Genomic DNA, 22,624 nt, shown 5'->3' with positions numbered 1-22,624 from the left:
AAATATGTATGGAAGGAGCTTGAAAATAAAGAGTGGGAACTGAATCCTCAAATATTCATAGCAATACATTAAGACTTGTATTAAAGAAAAATCCAAACTGAAAGTTTTCTCTAAGTTGCCAAAATAATTATACAGGCAATAAACTTTCACATTGGTTTTTCCCTTAGGGAAAACTATGCTGGGAGGGTTTGACATGATTTTGCAGGGAGAAGTAGGAAAGCAGGGAAATGGGTGGGGAGAACACAAAGGGGGAAGGGATGACAAAAATAAGAGAGAAATTAACACCTAGCAGAAGCACTGAAGCTTTAACTTAAATACAAATGATTCTCAGACTCTTCTAAAATACAAGGGTGATATCATAATTGGCCAGCTGTTGTTTGGAGAGTTTAGCAGCTGCACTTATGTGACTAAACAGATACAGAGTTTTTGTCTTTCCTTTAATTCTTACGTGGCTCAGGGTAGAGGAGGGTATTATTTTACCCCTAAATGCTGGGAGGAATAGCAATGTTTTTCAAAGGGGTTTAGGCGAATTAAAGAAGCAACAGAATTCAACTCTATTTTGACATCATTGTGTTGAAATATTGATTCAAAGTGCAATTAATCATTCCTGTCTCATTAAAATCATTTAGAATATTCCAAGTCTTGATTTTTTAATCGCCTTAAGCAGATTTTGAAGAAAAGATTCATCTGTGAGACCTTTTTTTCACCTTCAGTGACCAATTAAAATTGAAAATATAGTAAGATTTTACCCCTTTATTTATGGTAATCAGTGCTTTACTTCCTGTAGTCTGTGTAGTATTAAAAATTAACACGCAGTAGAGGGATGCTTTAATTCAAAATAAATTTAATGGAAATGTTAAAATATGCCTCATATTTGAATTTTAGAACTACATGGCAGGCATTTATCATGGGCTATGTGTTATGTGGAGGTATATAATAATTAACATCGATGGCTAGTCAGTCACAGAGATTCTAACATCTCTATTGTGCAAAAATTAGGAGTCTCTAAGATACCATCTTTTTTACTTCACTGTTTTGGGATATACTCCTGTATAATTTTCTTTAATATTTTAGCTAGAACCAAACCAGTCTGATTTCTGTTTCTAACTACTAATTTCAAACCAACCTAGAATTATTTCTATTTTTTCTTTTCCTCATTTTGCATATGACTTTGTTTTCACTGTTAAAAATAATTTTATTTTTTATAAATAATTTAGATTGCTTCTACCTTTTTTGCTGTTAAATGGACATCTTTGCAATGTGACAAAAAACAATTGTTGAGCACCTTCTGTGTGTTGGAGATGATGCTCTGCACTGTAATAATAGTTATCTTCATGTATCTTCCAACAGACCTTTGGAAATTGGATTGTGATCATTCCCATTTTAAAGACGATAAAACTGAAAAGCAGAGATGCTAACATGAATAAAACTACAGCTGGAAGATTGTAGCACTAGGACTCAGTCTCTCTTTCCTGTTCTCCTGGTCAGTCCTTAATGTGGGCATGCCCAGGATGCAGTTCTTTCCCTTCTCCCTGCCTCATTAGTAATTACATTCTGGTTTCTCATTCTAAATATTAATTATGTGATTCCAGAATATAGTTTTCCAGACCTCACTTCTCCTGGAATTTCAACATCATATATGCACTTGCCTGGTTGATATCGCTACTTAGATATGAAGTAGGTATCTCAAACATAACTAATCAAACCAGAAGCATTGCTTATTAATACTCCATATCCTACAATAATTTCTCTCTCACTCTTTCCCATCTAAATCAATATCACAATACTCCGCCCTATTGCTCAAGTCAAAATTCTAGATCTTTTTTTATTCCTGTCTTTTTCTCATCCCATATTTAATCAATCATCAAGCATTATAGTTTTTATCTCTACAATACCTTAATCTAAATCCCCTCACTTTTCTCCATATTTAGTATTGCCACCCTAGTCCAAGATCTCATTGTATTTTCCATGGTTTAGAGCAGAACTCTTCACATAAGCCTCACAGATTCTATTACTGCCCCCATTTAGCCTGTTCTCAATGCAGAAGTTACAGTGATGGTTTTAGGATGGAAATTATATATAAAACATCTCTACAAATAGGATAAAATAATTTCCTGTTTGGATTACTCTTGTTACTATTCAGATCTTAGCTTAAATGACACTGAAATCAGGGACACTGTTCTTGACAATCCGATGTTAAAAGAGTCACCTTGTTACTGTTACTTGCAGATCACTGCATCCTTTGTTAATTTTTCTTACACATTTGTATATTTTGTTTGTTTGTTTACTGCAATAGCGGTGCCATAAGTCAAGCACCTGGCATTTTTTTTAAAAAAAATATACTTCTACATTTGGAATTAACTCAAAATCATTTAAATTTTGATAGACACTACAGAATTGTTCCTCAGAAACTTGTATCAGTGCTTACCAAGTGTGAATGAGACTTTCCATTCCTTTATTTTCTCATTAACATTGGGTCTTGTTATTTTTCTCTTAAGTTTTGCTAATCTGAAAGATGAAAGATAGTGTTTTAGTATTGTCCAAATTTGCATTTATTTTATTAGTAGTTAAATTGAACATTGTTTTACAGTTTTAATGTCATTTACATTTCTTCTTTTATGAATTCCCTGTTATATCATGGGGACTGTTTTTCTGTTTCCTTTTACTGTTGGTATGCGAAGACCCTGTTTGTACTGCCAATAGTTTAAACCAGTTACTTTTAATTTTTATTTTACCCTTATTAATGTTGATTTGTGTTGTATAGAAGTTTTAATTTTAATGTAGTGAACTTTATAGTTTGCTTTAGTTTCTTTCTTCATGTTAGATCTAGAAAGTTTTTCCATTCCTAATATTTTAAACATGTTAACTAATATTTTGTTTTATTTCTTTTAAAGCTTTAGTTTTTATATTTAAATTTTTTATTTGCTTGGAATTTATTTTGGTACAAGAAGTGAAGTCAAGACCTGGCTTCTTTCTTTAAAAATTCAAATGAAGTCAGTTGTTCTAATATTATCTTTCCCCTGTTATGCCCAGATTTCGTGATTCCCAAAGACTACGAGGGAGCCGAGTCCGATGCAAAAGCAAAGTGCCTTTAATCGAGCTAGCTCGAGCCCAGTCCCCCCCCCCCCCCCCCCACACACACACCTGCGCAGCGGCGAGGTGGAGAGAGAGAGAGAGCCCAAGACCCCAAACGCGCTGATTTACAGGGGGCCTGGGAGAGGTAGGAGGGGTGAGGTAGTGTGGCCTCCGCTGATTGGTCGGGGTCAGGTTGCACATGGGGGCAGGGCAAGGCTTACTTTCCCTTGCATTTCTATTGGCTAATTCAAAGGTGTGGGTTGGACTCTTGGAGAGGTTCTAGGGCGGGAACCTGACTCCACGAGGTGGAAGACATGGAATAAAAGGAACATGGAGTCTTCCTGCCCTTTCATTCCCCCCTTGTCTTGAAACTTACAGGCCCAATCAGGGGTCGGTTTGTATTTCTACTGAACAGCATTCCTGGGTCACGAGGGTACACCATCCCAAATTCCCTGCACTGATAAAATCGGAGTCCCCAAGTCTTCCCGGTGTCCCATCCGGTAGCCTTCCTTCCCCCTCCAGCATCAGGCAGGTCGAGCTCGCCGAAGCTTGAGCTTGAGCGGGTTGCGTTGATCTCGATCGATGCTCCATTTGGTGACGAAGTCTTCCCGGATCACAGATGGGTCCGCTGACCGGACGTGAGTGTGATGGACCCAGGTCGCGACGCCGTCTACTTTGAGAGCGGTGGGGGTCGTCAGCACTACGACATAGGGACCCTTCCATCGTGGCTCAAGGGTCTCCCGGCGGTGTCTCTTCACGTAGACCCAGTCCCCGGGCTTATGCTGATGAGGAGTTGGGGCTGGGCCGGTCTCGTAGATAGCGCGGAGGCGTGGCCAAATGTCCTCGTGCGCCCTCTGGAGCCCTCTCAAGGAAAGAAACAGTTCTTGACTTTCAAGTTCTGTAAGAAATTCGGCTTTAAGGTTAGGGATAATAGGGGTGGCCAGCCAAACATGATCTCATAAGGAGTAAAACCCAGGGTGTAGGGGGAGTTCCTAACCCAGTAAAGGGCATATGGAAGGAGAGCCACCCAGTCCCTGCCAGTCTCCATGGTCAATTTGGTAAGGGTCTCTTTTAGAGTTCTATTCATCCTTTCTACTTGCCCTGAGCTTTGGGGCCTATAAGCACAATGCAATTTCCAATTTGCCCCAATGGCCTTGGCCACTGCCTGCGTTACCTGCGAGACAAAAGCTGGTCCATTGTCTGACCCTATCTCAGCGGGAAAACCATACCTGGGCAAGATGTCTTCCGGCATATACTGTCACCCCTTCTCCTCCTTTGCTTGGGGAAGCTTCCTAATGTGCTGTAACTCCTCCAGGGAATATACTGGCTGAACTGGCAGAACTGGGTCTCCTGGGTCTGGGAGCTGAAGGGCCATGGTGAGGATTGGAGAAAGGGCTACTGCCTTGGCCGCCTGGTCAGCCCTGCGGTTTCCTCTTGCCACTGGGTCGTCAGCCTTCTGGTGTCCTTGGCAGTGTATGATGGCCAATTTGGCAGGGAGCCATAAGGCTGAGAGTAAGTCGAGTCCACCCCTCTGCTGTTAGTAGCCCTCTCTCTTGGTAGATTGCCCCATGTAACATGAGCGGTGGTGAACGCATACCAGCTGTCTGTGTAGATGTTGAGCCGCTTTCCAGCTCCCAGTGTCAGGGCCTTGGTGAGGGCCACGAGCTCTGCTCTCTGGGCTGACGTCTCGGAGGCAGAGCCTCTGTCCATACAGTGTCCGTTTCAGTGACTACAGCTGCACCCGCATACCTGCTTCCGTCCCGTACGAAGCTGCTTCCATCCGTGAACCAGGTGACGTCTGCATCTGGAAGGGGCTGGTCGGTCAGGTCCTTCCGGAGCCCATTCACTTGCTCTAGGATTCCCAGGTCCTCGTGCAGGGCCTCGTCGAAGATGGTGGGCGAGTTCTTGAACCCGAGGCAACCGAGTCCACGTCAGTTGTCCGCTGTAGCCCTCTATTGGAGAGGCTTTTTGGTGAAGCCGGTACTCATCCTCCAGCCTTATGGTCAGGACCTGGATGGGGTGGCCCTTGCCTTCAGTAACCTGAGGCCCCCCTTGTCTGAAAGTTATCTGAGCTCCGATCTTAGTGAGCAAGTCTCGTCCTAACAGTGGGTAGGGGCATTTTGGAATTACCATAAAAGAGTGGGATACCCAGCCCGTCCCTAAATCCACCGTTCTTCGGGTAGTCCATGAATACTGGCTCATACCAGTTGCCCCTTGTACCCAAGACTTCTTATTTGTTAATTTTCCTTGAGGCGTACAGAGGACCGAGTGTTGCACTCCAGTGTCAACAAGGAAGTCAATGGGGGTCCCCTCCACTTTAAGAGTTACCCTGGGCTCGGGGAGGGGATCCGAACCCCGACTCCCCTAGTCACTCAGTTCATCTAGCTCCAGGACCTTCACTCGATCCGCTTCGCCTCCATTTTTGCTGGCCCTTCTCGGGCACTCCTGTTTCCAGTGCCCTATCTCCCTACAGTAAGCACCCTGATCTTTCTGCAGCTTCTGCCTCCCGCCCCGGGCAGTCCCCTTACCGTCCTCCTGGTTGCCAGCGAGTCAGCAGAGATGGCGGTTCCGTTCCTCTGAAGAGTCCGCGGTGGTGGCGAGCAGGATCTTAGCTAGGTCTCGGGTTTGTTTGCTGCTCGCAGCCGCCGCAGCGTGAGCCTGCCTTTCTTCCGGGGGCTCCCTGTTATTATACACCTTCTCGGCTACCTCCAGTAGGTCCTTTAAACTCTTCTCCCCCAGCCTATCTACTTTTTGCAGTTTCTTTTTAATATCCGCAGCCGATTGGTTTACAAAGCTTATGATCACAGCTGCCTTGTTTTCAGGAGCTTCTGGATTCATGGGGGTGTAGGTGCGGTATGCCTCCATGATCCGTTCTAAAAAGACAGCTGGAGACTCATCCCTTTCCTGCTGAACATTCCCTACCTTGGCCAAATTAGTTGGCTTTCTAGCAGCCATTCGGAGACCCCCCATTAGAGTCTGGCGGTAGACCCGGAGCCTCTCCTTACCTTCTGCCGTGTTGAAATCCCATTCAGGCCTAGTTAAGGGAAAAAAGACATCTATCTGGACCGGGTTGGTGGTTGGGTTCCTGTCCACGCCTGGAATCACTTTCCGGGCCTCATTGAGGATTCTTTCCCTCTCCTCAGTTGTGAACAGGACCTGTAAAAGCTGTTGGCAGTCATCCCACGTGGGCTGGTGGGTGAAAAGGACAGAATCTAACAGATCAATAAGCCCTGCTGGCTTCTCAGAGAACTTAGGATTCTGAGCCTTCCAGTTGTAAAGGTCACTAGTGGCAAAAGGCCAATAGTGATGGAGTTTATTGCCATCCGCATCTGGGGGCCCCGCGGCTCATAAAGATAGGGTTTTAATAGTGGAGTCGGGGGCTGTGACAGACAGTTCCCTCTGTGCCCTTTGTCTAGTAAGAGGCGGGCTTCCCACCGGAACCGCAGCCGCTCCTGTAACTCCGCCCCCAGCCGCTTCCCTTTGCGTGGGAGGATCGCCCCCCTGTGGACTCCTAGGGGGCTGATATGAGGGAGGAAAGATTAGTTCCTCTTCAGTTCCCCCCTGAAAGACAGGGTAGAGGGGAGCTGATGGTGGGGTGAGGGCCTTCTTCTTCTTCACCTTCTCCGTTTCCTGCAAAGCAAGTATGGGTTTCAGCTCCAGGGGGCACAGGGACAGAAAGGGCTTAAGCCAGGAGGGTGGATCTTCCATGAGGTCCTGCCAAGTAATAATGTAAGGGAGTTGATCAGGATGTCCCTTCTTGGGCTGAGAGACGATGTCCCTCACCTGGTGGATGGTGGGGAGGTCGAAGGTCCCCTCCGGCGGCCAACCGACACTAAAAGTCGGCCACTCCCTAGAACAAAAAGTTTGCCACAGGCCCTTCCGGACCTCTACACTGAGGTTGCTAGCTCTTCCCTTAACCTCTTTGAAATGATCAACCATAATGCTTAAAGGAGTGGTTTGAGTCTGTCCCATGATGTCCGTCAAGAGAGTCCACAAAACAAAACAGAAAAACACAGACACAGACAAAGGGCCCTTGAGACAAGCTTTCCAACGCAAGTCCGTTGGAACAAAACTGACAAAACCGAAAGTGTGGACGACAGCCTCATGCCGATCGGTGGGAGTGACCCACCTCGTCCCAGAGGTTTGAGGGGAATACACGTCCCTCCTGAAGGAGGATTGGGACGTCTCCCGATTCCTCCTGCCCGTGGTCCTCCGGTGCGTCCACCTAGACCGCTTCAGGCACTGCCAGAGATCCAGAAATGAGCTCACACAAAAGAGACAAGGAACAGACAGACACCTACCGTGGCCAGTCAGACTCTATGGATCGGGGGTCCCTTGAGGTTCTTGGGGATCCCGGACGAGCCCCCAAATGTTATGCTCAGATTTCGTGATTCCCAAAGACCACGAGGGAGCCGAGTCCGATGCAAAAGCAAAGTGCCTTTAATCGAGCTAGCTCGAGCCCAGTACCCCCCACACACACACCGGCGCAGCGGTGAGGTGGAGAGAGAGAGAGAGCTCAAGACCCCAAACGCGCTGATTTATAGGGGGCCTGGGAGAGGTAGGAGGGGTGAGGTAGTGTGGCCTCCGCTGATTGGTCGGGGTCAGATTGCACATGGGGGCAGGGCAAGGCTTACTTTCCCTTGCATTTCTATTGGCTAATTCAGAGGTGTGGGTTGGACTCTTGGAGAGGTTCTAGGGCGGGAACCTGACTCCACGAGGTGGAAGACATGGAACAAAAGGAACATGGAGTCTCCCTGCCCTTTCACCCCACCATTTTTACTGACTAATATTTTCAGGTTTTTTATTCACATTCTACATACTTAGGTCTATTAGTAAGTTTTCTATTCCAGCATATTTCAAATAGTGTTATTTGGAAGATAATATTAGAAATTTTCTTTAGAAAGATTTATGGTCATGTAAGTTTGGGAAATTTAGGATTATATAAGTTTAAATAGGTTTCTATAGGACAGTACTTCTGAATAGGCCCATTATAACTAATGAAATTGAAGCAGTGATAAAACAAACAGCAAAAAAACAAAACAAACAAAAAAACAAAAACAACAAAAAACTCCCAACAAAACAAAAGTCCTGGACTAGATGGCTTCACAGGAGAATTTTACCAAACATTCAGAGAATAGAGCCCAGAAATAATGTCACAGTTTTATCGTTAATTAATATTTGACAAAGGAGGCAAGAATATACAATGGGATAAAGACAGTCTATTCAAAAATTGGTGTTGAGAAAATTGGACAGGTACATGGAAAAAAATGTAACTAGATTGCCTTCTTACATCATACACGACAATAAACTAAAAATGGATTAAAGGCTTAAACGTAAGTCATGAAACCATAAACATTCTAGAAGAAAACATGGGTAGTAAAATTTTGGACGTTTCTCATGGCAATATATATATGCACACACATATATGTATATTTTATATATCTCCTTGGGCAAGGAAAACAAAAGAAAAATAATCAAATGGGACTCCATCAAACTAAAAAGTTTTTGCAGAGCAAAGGAAACCATCAACAGAATGAAAAGACAACCCACAGAATGGGAGAAATAAATTATAAAATTTTAAGCTTATTTAATCTAATACTCTAAGTCAGTGTTACCAGTTTAATAATATGAAAAGTCTAATTATCCCTTTACTTCAATGTCACTGTTAGAATGCTCTGTGTATATCCTACCAGGAAGCAGGAAGTACTGGAAATCCAGCAGAAGATCTGGTTTTTCTAAGATTGCAAGTCGGTGAGGTTTTAATGTTATGTATGTGTCCTGATATTGGGAAAAATGTAGAATTTAAACCTCTCACCTAATTTGCTCACCACAAAGAAATAGTTTATAGTAGTAAAAAGGGGTGGTGTTTTAGTGGGGAAAATGTTAAAATTTCACATCACATCTTCCCATATCTACTGGCCCTTTAATTAAATCCTCATCTCAAATAATCCATATTCATTCTCAGGTGAGAACCTTTTATTTTTTTGTCCTTTATTGGTGATGTGTTTGCTGCTTCTCTCTATTCGTCTACCTCCTGCCCATTTTTCAGGAATTTGCTGATAGTTCCCATGTGACCTTTCAAAATTACAACTCATATTGCAATGTTTTACCTGTCAATTTCCTTAGGAGGTAGAAGATATATTAGTCCTCTGAGGACTGAATAATTATGACACTTTATAGTATTATTAACATGGTTTAAGGTTTGTATCACCTATTCCTTAAGATAAATAGCTCTAAATATGGATAGAAAGAAATTCTAGAATTGTGACATGTATATTTATAGCAAATTTACATTTTTTTGCTTTAAACTTCTTTCTTTAAATCTAATCATTCTTTTTTTCACCATTTGACATCCATTTATGAACTTTATATTTTACATATTAGGCACTGTCATATACGCACTGCGAACATATGGTAAATGGATAGACTTGTTCTATATTCTTATTTGTATGGAGAGTTAAATAACTAAACAAATGAAAATGATAGAATATGACAAGGGCTGGTAAAGGAAGAAGATAATCAAAGTAATAGGGGAGATTTTTTTCTTTTTCTCCATTTTACAGATAAGGATGTGGAACAGAGAATAGTTAACTACATGTTGATGGACCCTGGCCAGTTGGGGATTAGCCCAGGACTGTCTGAAACTAAGGCTTGTCTATCTACTGTATGCTACCTCTCAGGAAATTTCAGTGACTATTTGTTATAGTGGCAACTAAATTTTGATTTGGGGGATTTGGGCGAAAACATTTTTTAAACCTTTAAGTTATTATTTAAAAAAATAAAAGAGCAAAAAACAAAAAGCAGAGCCCTGAAGCAAGCAAATGATGAGAGCTTGGCATATAGCAGAGATGCCTTCACGAAGCAATGGAAAAACATAAACTGTTTAGTCAATGGCATTGGCACACTTTGTGATCCATATGGAAAAATATGTATAATTTGACCCTTACCTGACATTAAATACAACAATAAATTCCAAAGGAATAAATATATAAATTTCAAAAACATAACTAAAACATTTTTAGAGAAAAATATGAAACTTTATGGTGTAGAGGCAATAAAGGATTCTGAAGTCACAAAAAGCATAAATGATAAAGGAAAATATGATACTATAACTACATAAAAATATTTTCATAAAAAATTTAAGCCACTGAGAGAATACAGGGTGGGGTAAACATAGGTTTATAGTGTTCAAAGGGAAAATTATATAATAATTAATAATAAAGCAATAATAAACAGTTTTGCATACTCATAATTGTAAACCTACTTTTGCCCTACCTTGTATATTTGTAAAACACAAAATTGAACAAAGAGAATAAGAAATTGATAAAGTACTTATAATAAACAAGAAAAGTGGAAACAGTTCTTTGAAATATGGGTAAAGGGTCAGAACAGGCAATTTACAGAAGAAACAAGAACAACTAATTAATATGCTAAGATTCTAAACCTCACTAATATTCAGAGAAAGGTGAATTAAAACCACAGTGAGATATATTCTGACCAACCAGACTCACAAAAACTAAGACTAATAATATCAGGAATGATAAGAACATGAAGAAACAAAGTCTCAAATCTTCTATCCAATAGAGGGTGAAATGTGCAAAGATTTTGGAGAGCCACTTGGTAAGTTTTTGTAAAACTGACCACACTCCATCAATGACTTAGCAATTCCTTTTTTTTTTGGGAACCTAGGGGAAACTCTTATATAGGGACTGGAAAACATGTACATGAATGCCTTTTTCAGCATTGTGTGCAGTGGTAAAAAATTTGAAGCAAAATCTATCAGTAGAAGAGTGGGTAAATAAATTGTGAGTGATTTAGGTAATGTATAACCAGATTACATTTATCAACCTGGGTTAATTTGAAAACATAATTTTTAGGGAAAAAGCAAGGTACAATATGATGCTATCCATATAAATAAAAGGACACTGCTCTGTTATTAGACATATACATTTGCTGAAAAATATGAAATAGAAAGATACATCTGAACTTGAGGAAGCACTACTTCTAGGAATTGGGAGAAGGCTGCAAAAGGGAATATGAGAAAGACAATTTCTTAAATCTAAAATAAATGTGATAAAATATTGACTCTAAGTAGAGTTAACAACTCAACTCTACATAGTAATAAGTGTTCTATTTAATGTACTTGTCTGTACATTTGAAATATTTCCTAACAAATATTTCATAATTCTCAGCATTACATTTTCTCCTATCAGTCAGGTACTAACTTTATTATTTAGTTTTTTATTTCTATAAATTCTATTCATTCTTTCTTCCATCAAGTACTATAATAGTGTTATAAAAGGAATTTCATTTTCATTAATGGAAAAATAAAAAAAGTCAACCTGTGTGTGTGTGCGCGCGCATATATATATATATATATATATATATATATATATATATATATATTAGAGGCCCAGTGCACGAAATTCATGCACTCTGGTGGGTGGGGTCCCTCAGCCTGGCCTGCGCCCTCTCACAGCTTCTGGCTCAGCAATGCTCCCCCTGTGGGAGTGCACTGACCACCAGGGGGCAGCTCCTGCATTGAGCGTCTGCCTCCTGGTGGTCAGTGCACATCATAGTGACTGGTCATTCCACAGTTCGGTTGATTTGCATGTTAGCCTTTTATTATATAGGATATATTAATATACTTACAGTGGCTTTTATTTAGTATAGAAATATAGAATGGAATCTTTTTAGTGACAGTTGAGGCTACTGTAGACCAAATAAACTATAGCTATAAGATATTGCATACCTTGTGTTATAACGTATACCTTCTAAGTTATATTGCCTAAGACATAGTTGCAAGGCAACTTTAAAAATTGATGAATATGATTATTTTCCCTACAGAAGCAAGAAGAAAATTGGGAAGGAGACTCAAAATAGACTGATCTCTGCTCTTTAGTGTTATGGGGGCATAAAAATAAAACCAAGTGCCGAAACCGGTTTGGCTCAGTGGATAGAGCGTCGGCTTGCGGACTGAAGGGTCCCGGGTTCGATTCCGGTCAAGGGCATGTACCTTGGTTGCGGGCACATCCCCATTGGGAGGTGTGCAGGAGGCAGCTGATCGATGTTTCTCTCTCATCGATGTTTCTAGCTCTCTATCCCTCTCCCTTCCTCTCTGTAAAAAATCAATAAAATATATTAAAAAAAAGCTCATTATTATGTTTGTATATTCATATGTACCTTTATATAAAATAAAAAATAAAAATAAAACCAAGTATTGATAGAGAAATTTCGAAAGATTTAGTTTTTTAACCCTTGACTTTGTGGGCTGATATTCAACATCCTAAATTTCTGTTTAGATGTGAAGTTGGGTAGCAAGGTCCTCTGAACCATGCTTCCTCCTCCTTTATACTCCCCTTCCCATGTTCCAATTAATTCTTCCATCCTGTAGTGCTGATGGCCGCATTAGAATCTTTTGGATTTCATCTATTCATTATTCTCATTTTCAGAGAGTGAAATCATCCCTTTAATATTCTAATACAGGAACCGTTCTCTTTATGACTTTTATATCTTCTCAGTTCTGCTTGCTAGTTTTACATCCAGGCACTAATCTATGCCGTAACAGGGACTCCAAAGTGAACGAATTGTCAACACGATTTTCCTGGGCAGGCATATTGTCATGTTATACTGTCCCACTCAGAATTTTTTCTTATTAATATTATCAAGTGATTCAGACAAGAAGTAGAATATTGAAACTGTAGCACTACAGACAGATCTAGCAGCAGAATGAGAGTGTCTTCCTTTGCACTTCTCTCTACTATGTCATAGACTCCATGGGTAAAATGTTCCTCTTTTAAAAGACACTACCAAGCATTTTGACACAAGGCAACACGGATGAGCAAATTAGACCAGAAAGCTATACTTTATCATTTGAATCATTTCAAGTTCAAAATGTTAAGTGCAAAATAGGAAGTCATAATCACATTTCAGTTGAGTGGCCTGGTTATTGATTTATTGATGACCATCCTTTAGAACCTGTTGAGCTCGATTTATAGCAGAAGAGCCAGAGATGTGTTTCTGTGACTCGTTCTTATTACACCACACAGTACAAGGTGAAGTCTAGATATTTTTTTTGATAAAATTATAACGAAAATGACTTGAACGCAAAGTATCTTCGAAGTAATACAGTTACATGGGAACATTACTGAACTGTTTTTTGGGGCAATTTCACATAATACAATTTCACATAATTTAATGTTATCTGAGATTAAAGATTTTTAAGTATCTAGTGAAGAGGAGATAGGTAAGTGGTATGATCCGAAGTCAATTACATGACTAGTCACAGAGCTGCCTCAGAGCATAAGCCATTTCTTTTGAAAATGGTGATCTGGCAGAACAGTTGTGTGCTGAGAAGAACTGTGCATACCCTGACATCCTTCCAAAAGCCAATTATTCTTTTTCTGATTGTCTATACCTGTACTTTTGACCATATCCACTATTGTTTACTCAGACTACTAGCATGATCAACACTTTTGAGAATGAGCACTTTAAGAACTGAAATCATTAAATTTAATTCTTCAGAAGAACTACTGTGAATGAAATTTATAAGGTCTGAAAATATTTCCAACATTGTGCTTTAATTCAGTAGTGTCATGTTTCTAGCCACTCAGGGGGAACAGGTCTGTTAAATTATCTTCTGCTTTCTAGGATGAGATTATGATAGTGAACTCTAATCTAGAATTTTCATTTTATTTATTATTATTATTATTATTCCTCACCCAAAGAACCCTCCATTGAATTTTTAGAGAGAGTGGAAGAGAGAGGGAAATAGAGAAACATCCATGTGAAAGAGTCACATCAATTGGTTGCCTCCTGCACACACCCTGACCAGGGCCCAGTCTGGGGAGGAGCCTGTAACCACAGTATGTGCCCTTGACTGGAATCAAACCTGGGACTCTGGTTGCAGGCTGGTGCTCTATCCACTGAGCAAAATTGGGTAGGGCTATTTTTAATTTTTAAATCTAGATTAAATGAAGGGTGCTTGTGGATGTGTTCAGCACATTCTATTTAATGAGTAGACCTGTTTTACTGCATCTGTGACTTGCTCAATACATCTAGAACCTGTAAATATTCTTCTTCTTAATGCCATCTGCCTATCATTTAGGGAATAATTGATGAAGAATTATTCAAATGTGCTTTGGAGGTAATCTCTCACATATATCACTAGATTAAGTTTGACACTAGGGTTGAAATTATGGTTGTAGGCCTGTAGATGTGCCTTTTCCAGGGTCCACAGCAGTCACTGCTCCTTCAGGTACACCACCTGCTTAGCAGGGGTATGCAAGGACTTCTGATTTACTGTGACTCATTTAAATGCATATAATAGCCTTTCCTTCATTATACACATATAGAGCAACTATGTTGATGGCAGATAGGAGTAGGAGAAACATATACTAGTATTGTGTGCAAGCTTCATAGCTTAACTTGTCCAGAACTGATGAGTGTTTGGAGCACTGGGCTTAAGTCTCTGCCCTGTGCCCTGCAGTGCCTGCCTCCTATCTGTCATGGCCTTACATGTTAAAAAAGATGAATCATGACCCTCTTCTTCCTCTATTTTAGTAAAGGCACAAAGTCCTTGGAGTCACTGAGAAAATGCTGGTCTCATAGCCCTCCTTTGACTACTGAATTAAAATATACTTATATGGCTCTCCTAACATTATTACCAGACAAATTTTTATTTATCTTGGAATTTTAAAAACTCCAACCATGTTTCTGTATGTTTGGAACAGAAGGTGGTCAATGCAGTATTCTTATTTATTTTTCTGAGAAATAAGAAAATCTCCATACTGTCATAATTGATGAGTCAAAATATGGCCATGAAATTAAGAAATCATTTTTAAGTGACCATTTTCATGGATTTCCAGGAGCTTGTCCATACTTACAAAGTAAGACTTAAAGAGGAAGGAAGACTATTATTCATGGCAACACTGTACTACCCTAGGCCTAAACACTAATGAGGAGAATGTGTTGGAAAGTGGCTCAACATCAGTTTATTTAGCAATGTAGAAAAGCCACATCAGAAATTTACTGAATTTGGGAATCAAAGCAACCCAGAGTTTAAGCGATCACTTTATAGGCTACTTAATTTTAGGTTGAAGAAATTAATTTTTGTCACGAGAGTGAGGAAGAAAGCAAGATGCCCTCAGGGTGGGATGCTAAATAGATTCAAGCACCTGAGTTAATATAAACACATGTTTCATACCACAAGGAAAGACTTCTGGGGAGACGATGAATCAAGTCCAGTGATGAAGTGGGAGTCAAGGAAGGAAGAAGCCAAACAAGGTATTGGAAACCAAAGAAGAAAGATGAAAAATATGAGACCAGAATTCAGAACTAGCAAAGTCAGGTAGGAGCAGGAGTTTTTAAACTTTGTTATGCGTGAGAATCATCCAGAGAAAAAATGTTAAAAATACAGATGCAAAGACCTGCCCTCTGATCCACTAAATCTGAACCTCTGTGATGAGACAGGTTCCAGATGTCAGTGTTTTTGAAAACCTCTGTAGGCAGTTTTGATATGCAAAAAACTTGTTAAAAACTGGGTTGGAACATCCAGAACCTTCAGGTTTATTAGATGAGTTTTAAAATATTTCTCCAACCCAAGCAGTGCCTTTCATGGACATATTCACAACCAACCAGATAATAGAATTTGGTTGCAAGGGTTGCTAGGAGTAGTGTGAGTTTGTACATGATGAGGACCTAGCTACACATATAAAGAAACTGTGGGAATCAAAATTAACTGTTTTGCCTAGCCTTTAATTACTTAGTACTATAAACCTTGAGAATAAACTGAATTGGACTTAAAAGCCAGACAATTAGTTTTAAATATGTTTTCTGCACTAGCTAGTTTGTGACTTTAGACAACTCATTTAATCATTTAAACCTTTTTTTTTTCTTTTCTATTAATGAAATAAAATTTCCTGCCTTGTCATTAGGTGGGAGAAATTACTTTGAAAATTCTACAATTTATTCTTACAGAAGTTTAACTGGGTCAAAATTTAAATCCTAAGATGTAGATGTATGAAACCCTAAATATTAATGAGTTTTATATAACTGAACTTGCCTTTGCATTGACTTAAGCTCCCAAGAATAAAAAACTACTTTCTTGCATTCTAGCGTATTCAGTCTGATATGAATTTTCCACTCACATTTATGTGTTATATTGTAAACTGTGTAGTACAAAACAGCCACTTTGGGGAAAATTCTCAGCTGTTAGGGTTTCTTCCTCCTCTCTTTTCTACTCTTCTTTTCCAGGGGCATGTGGAACAAGAGAAGAGTGTGGGCAGGTGGGCAGAGCTTTTCCTTTCTAAGTTATGCTTCATACCATTGCTAGTCTCTGCCACAGTTTAGCAGGTTCCTACACCTGCTGGTTTGGAAGGATTTTTTTGTTTGCTGAGGTGTGGCTGATCCCACCTTGTCATTAGGGCATTATGTTGATACTAGAGGCCCAGTGCACAAATTCGTGCCTGGTTGGGGTCTGGCTGGCCAGCCCAGATAGGGGCCGACAGGGGGCAAGGCTGGCCAGGGAGAGGAGCCGTGGGGCTGTCCAGGGGGAGGGGCCTCAGGCGGTTGGCCAGCTGGCCCCATCCCCTGGCCAAACTCCCGGTCGAGGGGACAATTTGCATATTAGCCTTTTATTATATAGGATGTGGCACCTGTGATGATGCATGGGCAAGGCTCTATGATTTTAGGATGGAAATTCTAGAATTAAAATATCTGATACAAATATGATCATTGGAACACCAAAAGATGCTGAAAATCAAACCCTAGCTCTGGTATATAATAGATAAACTAGATATTTATAATGATAAGCACCGAAAATCCCTGTTAGGATGATAACCCCTTCCTTTGCCCACTTGTTTACTGGTGTAAGGAGTCCAAGAGAGCCAGAGACAGCAACCACTTTACATTTAGTAGGGCTCTTAAATGTGTGTCTTGCTGGAATTAGTCATTCCCTCTGGGATCCAAGATTTTTAGACCCGCTGAACTTAAAGATGTAGAAATGGAAAGCATAAATTCTCCAAATGTTAGTGAGAGTAACAGTAATCAGGGAAACTCTATTTCCACCCCTTGCTTCTGGAATCCCATGTCTTATACTGGTTGGGAACCCAGCACCATAAAATGGCTGTTATTTTATGGTTTAAATTGTATCCTAAGTGATAACCCCCTTCCTTCATAGCAGGTCATCTCTAAGATCGTTTTGAGCTGTTTTTGTGAAGGGTGTAAGTTCTGTGTCTAGATTCATTTTTTTTTTGTATGTATATGTTCAGTTGTTCCAGCATCATTTGTTGAAAACAATCTTTGCTCCATTGTATTGCCTTTCCTCCTCAGGCAAAGATCAGTTGACTGTATTTATATGGGTCTATTTCTGGGCTCTCCATTCTCTTGCATTGATATATTTATCTGTTATTTTGCCAATATCACACTATCTTTATTACTGTAGCTTTATATTACCTCTTGAAGTAGGATAGTGTCAGTCCCCCAACTTTGTTCTTTACCCTTTCTATTATGTTGGTTATTTTGGTTTCTTTCCTCTCCATGTAAACTTTAGAATTAGTTTGTTGATATCCACAAAATAACTTGCTGAGATCTTGATCAGGATTGCATTAAATCTGTAGATCAAGTTGGGAAGAACTGACATCTTGACAATATTGAGTCTTCCTATTCATGAACATAAAGTATCTCTCCGTTTATTTCTTTTTTAATTTGGTCATCAGAATTTTGCAGTTCTTCTCATATAGATCTAGTCTATATTTTGTTAGGTTTATATCTACATATTTCGTTTTTGGCATGCTGACATAAATGCTATTGTGTTTTTAATCTCAAATTCCACTTGGTCATTGCTGGTCTATATGAGAGAATTTTGCACATTAACCTTATATCTTGTTATAATCACTCATTAGTGCTAGAAATGTTTGTCAGTTATTTCAAATTTTCTACACAGACAATCATGTCATCTGCAAACAAAGACAGTTTTATTTATTTCTTTCCAATCTGTATACCTTTTATTGTCTTATTGCATTAGCTAGTGTTCCATTGGTTTTCATAAGCCTCCAAGAGCTACTCAAGCTTCATTTTGGACCAGCTCCAAGGGTCTTTTATAGGAAGTTAAATATTGAGTAAGAGGAGGTTGTTCCTATATCAGCAAACTTTCCCTTACGTGGCTCTATCTAAGACCCTCAAGATTCACTACAAGGTCTACTTTCCCAGTTCATACTAATACACATTACATCCTAAAGGTCATTCAATGTGTAATTTCTTTTCTTCTTGAATAGGATAACTTTCCCCAGTTGGGTCATCCTTGCCCTTAGTTCCTGGTTTGGTATTCAGGGTGGGAGCAGAGTTTGAGGAGAACAGCATTTCCCTGCAAGGTTTATGTCTTGGTTGAGGTGTCTGCATATTCTTTAAGCATGGGAGTTTAATCTATGGTTCTAGAAAGTTCCAGTGAATCTGTGCCTACTAAGATGTCATGTGCATCTACCAGATATTCTTTTCCAAGTCTTGGGCTTCCACTATTTCTCAACCAGGTCCCAGACTTTGAAATAGAAGACTTGTGAGGTTGCAAATTCTTTCTTCTCTGAAGTTCTGCTTCTTTACAATTAAATCCTGGACCTGGCCATCAGTTTTGTTTCTCCTCTAGCTATGCAGTTTTTGTTTGTTCATTTGTTCAATATTCTCTTAGAGGCTCTCTGACTTTTACATTTTGGCATACTAGTAAGTTGGTAATTGGTTAAATTTAGCCTGCAATTTTCTCTCTTCAATGAATCAGCACCACTTTGCAGCAACTAATGAATTTGTCTTTATAAGCACTATTTCTCTTATATCTCTCAAATGCCAAAAAGTTACAAAAAACAACTATTTTCCCTTTTCCCTGTAATGTTTCCCAGTTCACCATAGGTGCCTACACAATAGCAACATAATTGCAGCATGCCAGGGCTTTACATCCCAGGTAGCATTGTAATATCATTGATCCTCATTGATATCTGGCCCGTATCTAGAATCCCATCCACTGAGTCTACTTTTAAATATAATTTCATGTACCAGCTGTTTTAGGTTAAGTTCTTGAGAAGCAGATCCTGAGCCAAGGATTGGAATACAACTGACTCATTTAAAAACTAGAAGCCCAGTGCATGAAATTAGTGCACTCTGAGGGGGTCCCTCAGCCCAGTCTGCACCCTCTTGCAGTCTGGGAGCCCTCAGGGGATGTCCAACTGACGCTCTTCCATGGGGAGTGGGCCTAAGCCATTAGTCAGACATCCTTAGCACTGCCGCAGAGGCAGGAGAGGCTTCCGCCACCGCCGCTGCACTCACCAGCCATGAGCCCTGCTTCTGGCTGAGCGGTGCTCCCCCTGTGGGAGTGCATTGACCACTAGGGGACAGCTCCTGTGTTGAGCGTCTGCCCCCTGGTGGTCAGTGCACATCATAGCAACTGGTCATTCTGCCATTTGGTCGATTTGCATATTAGCCTTTTATTATATAGGATTGTTTCCTTAAGAGAACAATAAGAAAGTGGGAGGATTGGAATATGGAAAGATAAGCAGATAAGACTGGTTGCAGTTTTAAATGAAGTTTGGCACCCAGCCTAATTTAATGAGGCATATACATTTTACCTTGGAGTGTGTTTCAACTTGAGGCAAGAGAATTGGACTTTTGTACTTCTCTACTGGCTATAATCATAGACTTCATACCATCCTGAAGGGATTGTAAACTTCCCGAAACTTCTTGCTCTCCACTGGGGCAGCCATCTGAAGGGTAAATGGCTGAAGCATAGCATACACAACATGCAGGGGTAGGTTCAGGGGTAAAAGGAATCTGAGAGAGTATGGGTGCGGCACCAAGGATGCCCACTACAGATATTCTGGGAGGCTTGCAGTAGGCTAGGGCAGTGGCTCGCGAACCACATGTGGCTCTTTGGCCCCTTGAGTGTGGCTCTTCCACAAAATCCACAGCCTGGGCGAGTCTATTTTGAAGAAGTAGTGTTAGAAGAAGTTTAAGTTTAAAAAATTTGGCTCTCAACAGAAATTTCAATCGTTGTACTGTTGATATTTGGCTCTGTTGACTAATGAGTTTGCCGACCACTGGGCTAGAGCAACTAGGCTCCAGTCCACAATGTTTTTAGACTCCTCTAAACCAATCTGTATATTTCTAGGATTTTCTCACCCCTTGATGTTCAACCCTGAGTTTGGAGAGAGGGAGAAACATCATTATTTTGCCTTTCTCTTACCCTTCTCCAGTGTGCCCTAGCACCAGAAGGCCATTTTCCTTTTTTGGGGGGAACTGTTCTTGTTCATATCTTTCTTCTTCCTTTTTCTATGAGCTACAGAAGAAAATCTGTGATTTTTAAATCCTCCATATCTTGACATCATATTTAAAAAAACAGCAACACTATCTCTGTATTTTAAGAAAATGATTTTCTCTTTCAATAAAGCTCAGCTCCAGCAAAATAAAAAATAAAAATACTTGTTTCAACCAATGCTATATATTGGCCTAAGAATCTATTTTGAAACTTCAAGCTGAGCCATAACTCTCTTGAACGTAGCTGAGAACTGCTGCCCCTTGAAGCAATGGATGTCATTGATTCAAAAGGTAGTACTGCCAAGGGGGAACTGCAATGCACAAAACGTTGGCTTACTAGCTCAATAATGTCCTTCCTGATAAAGCATTATAATATTATTGAACATTTAAAATTCTTCTGCACTCTGACATTCTTATAATTCTGCTCATGCTGTTTAGTTTTTTTTTTTTTTTTTTCTGCTCGGTCAGGCAGCCCAGGTTGTTTTCCTCTGTTCTCTTTCTTTTCCTATTCACCTCCAGTATCCTTCCGAAGTCATGCCACCCCAACGTAGTCCCTCTCCCCTCTCCCTAATTTGCTAAGAACTTGGAAACCAGATACACGAGCATGTTGCAATTGTATGTTTAAGAGTCCAACAATTGCCCTAGCTGGTTTGGCTCAGTGGATAGAGCATCAGCCTGTGGACTGAAGGGTCCCAGGTTCGATTCCGGTCAAGGGCACATGCTGAGTTGAGGGATCAATCCCCAGTAGGGGGCATGCAGGAGGCAGCCAATCAATGATTTTCTCTCATCATTGATGTTTCTATCTCTCTCTCCTTCTCCCTTCCTCTCTGAAATTAGTAAAAATATATTTTAAAAAAAGTTTCAACAATTTAGATAAGAGACTAAGTTTTTTTCCATAGCGTCACATTAATGGCTTATCTGTGAGTCTTCATGACAGAAACTTCAGGTACTTAGATCTCCAACGTGTGTGTGTGTGTGTGTGTGTGTACACATGCATATGTGTGTATGGGTGTGTTTTCATTTCTTCTAGGTACTTTTTAATATGGTATTGGAGTTGTTAAAATATGGCCTTCTGTAAGTTGGAAGATTATATACTCAACAAATGATATTACTAATTATTTTATTTATTTATTTATTTATTTTTTTATATATTTTATTGATTTTTTACAGAGAGGAAGGAAGAGGGATAGATAGTCAGAAACATCGATGAGAGAGAAACATCGATCAGCTGCCTCTTGCACACCTCCTACTGGGGATGTGCCCGCAACCAAGTTACATGCCCTTGACCGGAATCGAACCTGGGACCTTTCAGTCCGCAGGCTGACGCTCTATCCACTGAGCCAAACCGGTTTTGGCAGATATTACTAATTATTAATATTGGCTCCATCTTTCATAAATTAAAGAAACTGAAACATGGAAAATTTTAGAACTTTTCTTATCTGTCTCTAGTCAAAGACCCAGCTTACTATAGGTCTTACAGATTTGCATGCCCTTTGAGACAGGGAAAGGTCTGGTTAAATTAATGGGTGAGAGGAAGGATTGGGGTGAAGCAAAAGGGGGTATACAAACCTCCAGGAACATAGGTTCATGGGCAAACCAATGAGACAATCAAATTAATGGGCCAAGTGTCAGGCTGATTGTAGGTAGACATGGGTCTGTGGCTGTCTATTAACCAGACCCCAGTGAGACATCTAGTGTTCTGATTGGGTACACCATTACTGCTGGTTTCTAAACTGGAGGGCTCTATTTTCTCAAGTTTTTTATTCTTTAGAAACATATTTTTATATTATTTAATAAAAGCCCTAAGTCCAAGGTGATATCATGAGCTGGTTGTTTTTTCTCCATTCATGTAAGAGTAACTATTGACATCATGTTGAATTGATTTGATTGATGTTGCATTTCGGGTGCATATACAGGTGCCATGGAAACCTGAGTAAATTAGGCAGTTCTGACTATAAGATATGTGGTAGCGGGTGCTGGACTGGTGGAACAGAGATCAGTTTGAGGTGGACAGGGAGGCAGGGAGGCTCCTGCTGCTCTGAATTGGACCTTATGGCTGTCCCACTTTACTGGTGGCCTGTTAAAGCAAACAGAAGTTACTCTTCTAAGAGTATGGCAGATATCTGCCTTCACTTTAAATTTTCCCATGAGCTCCCCCAAGTTGCTAATTTCACTGTTGGGTGGTTGGCCATGGCTGTCAGAAAACATCTTTCTGTAGTGAGCCAGAATGAGCCCCTTTGTTGTCCCTTTTATT

This window comes from Plecotus auritus (genome assembly GCF_963455305.1).
Source record: "Plecotus auritus genome assembly, chromosome: 7".
Lineage (NCBI taxonomy): Eukaryota > Metazoa > Chordata > Mammalia > Chiroptera > Vespertilionidae > Plecotus > Plecotus auritus.
The sequence above is the reverse complement of the archived record's forward strand: the minus strand, read 5'-3'. Positions refer to the sequence as shown.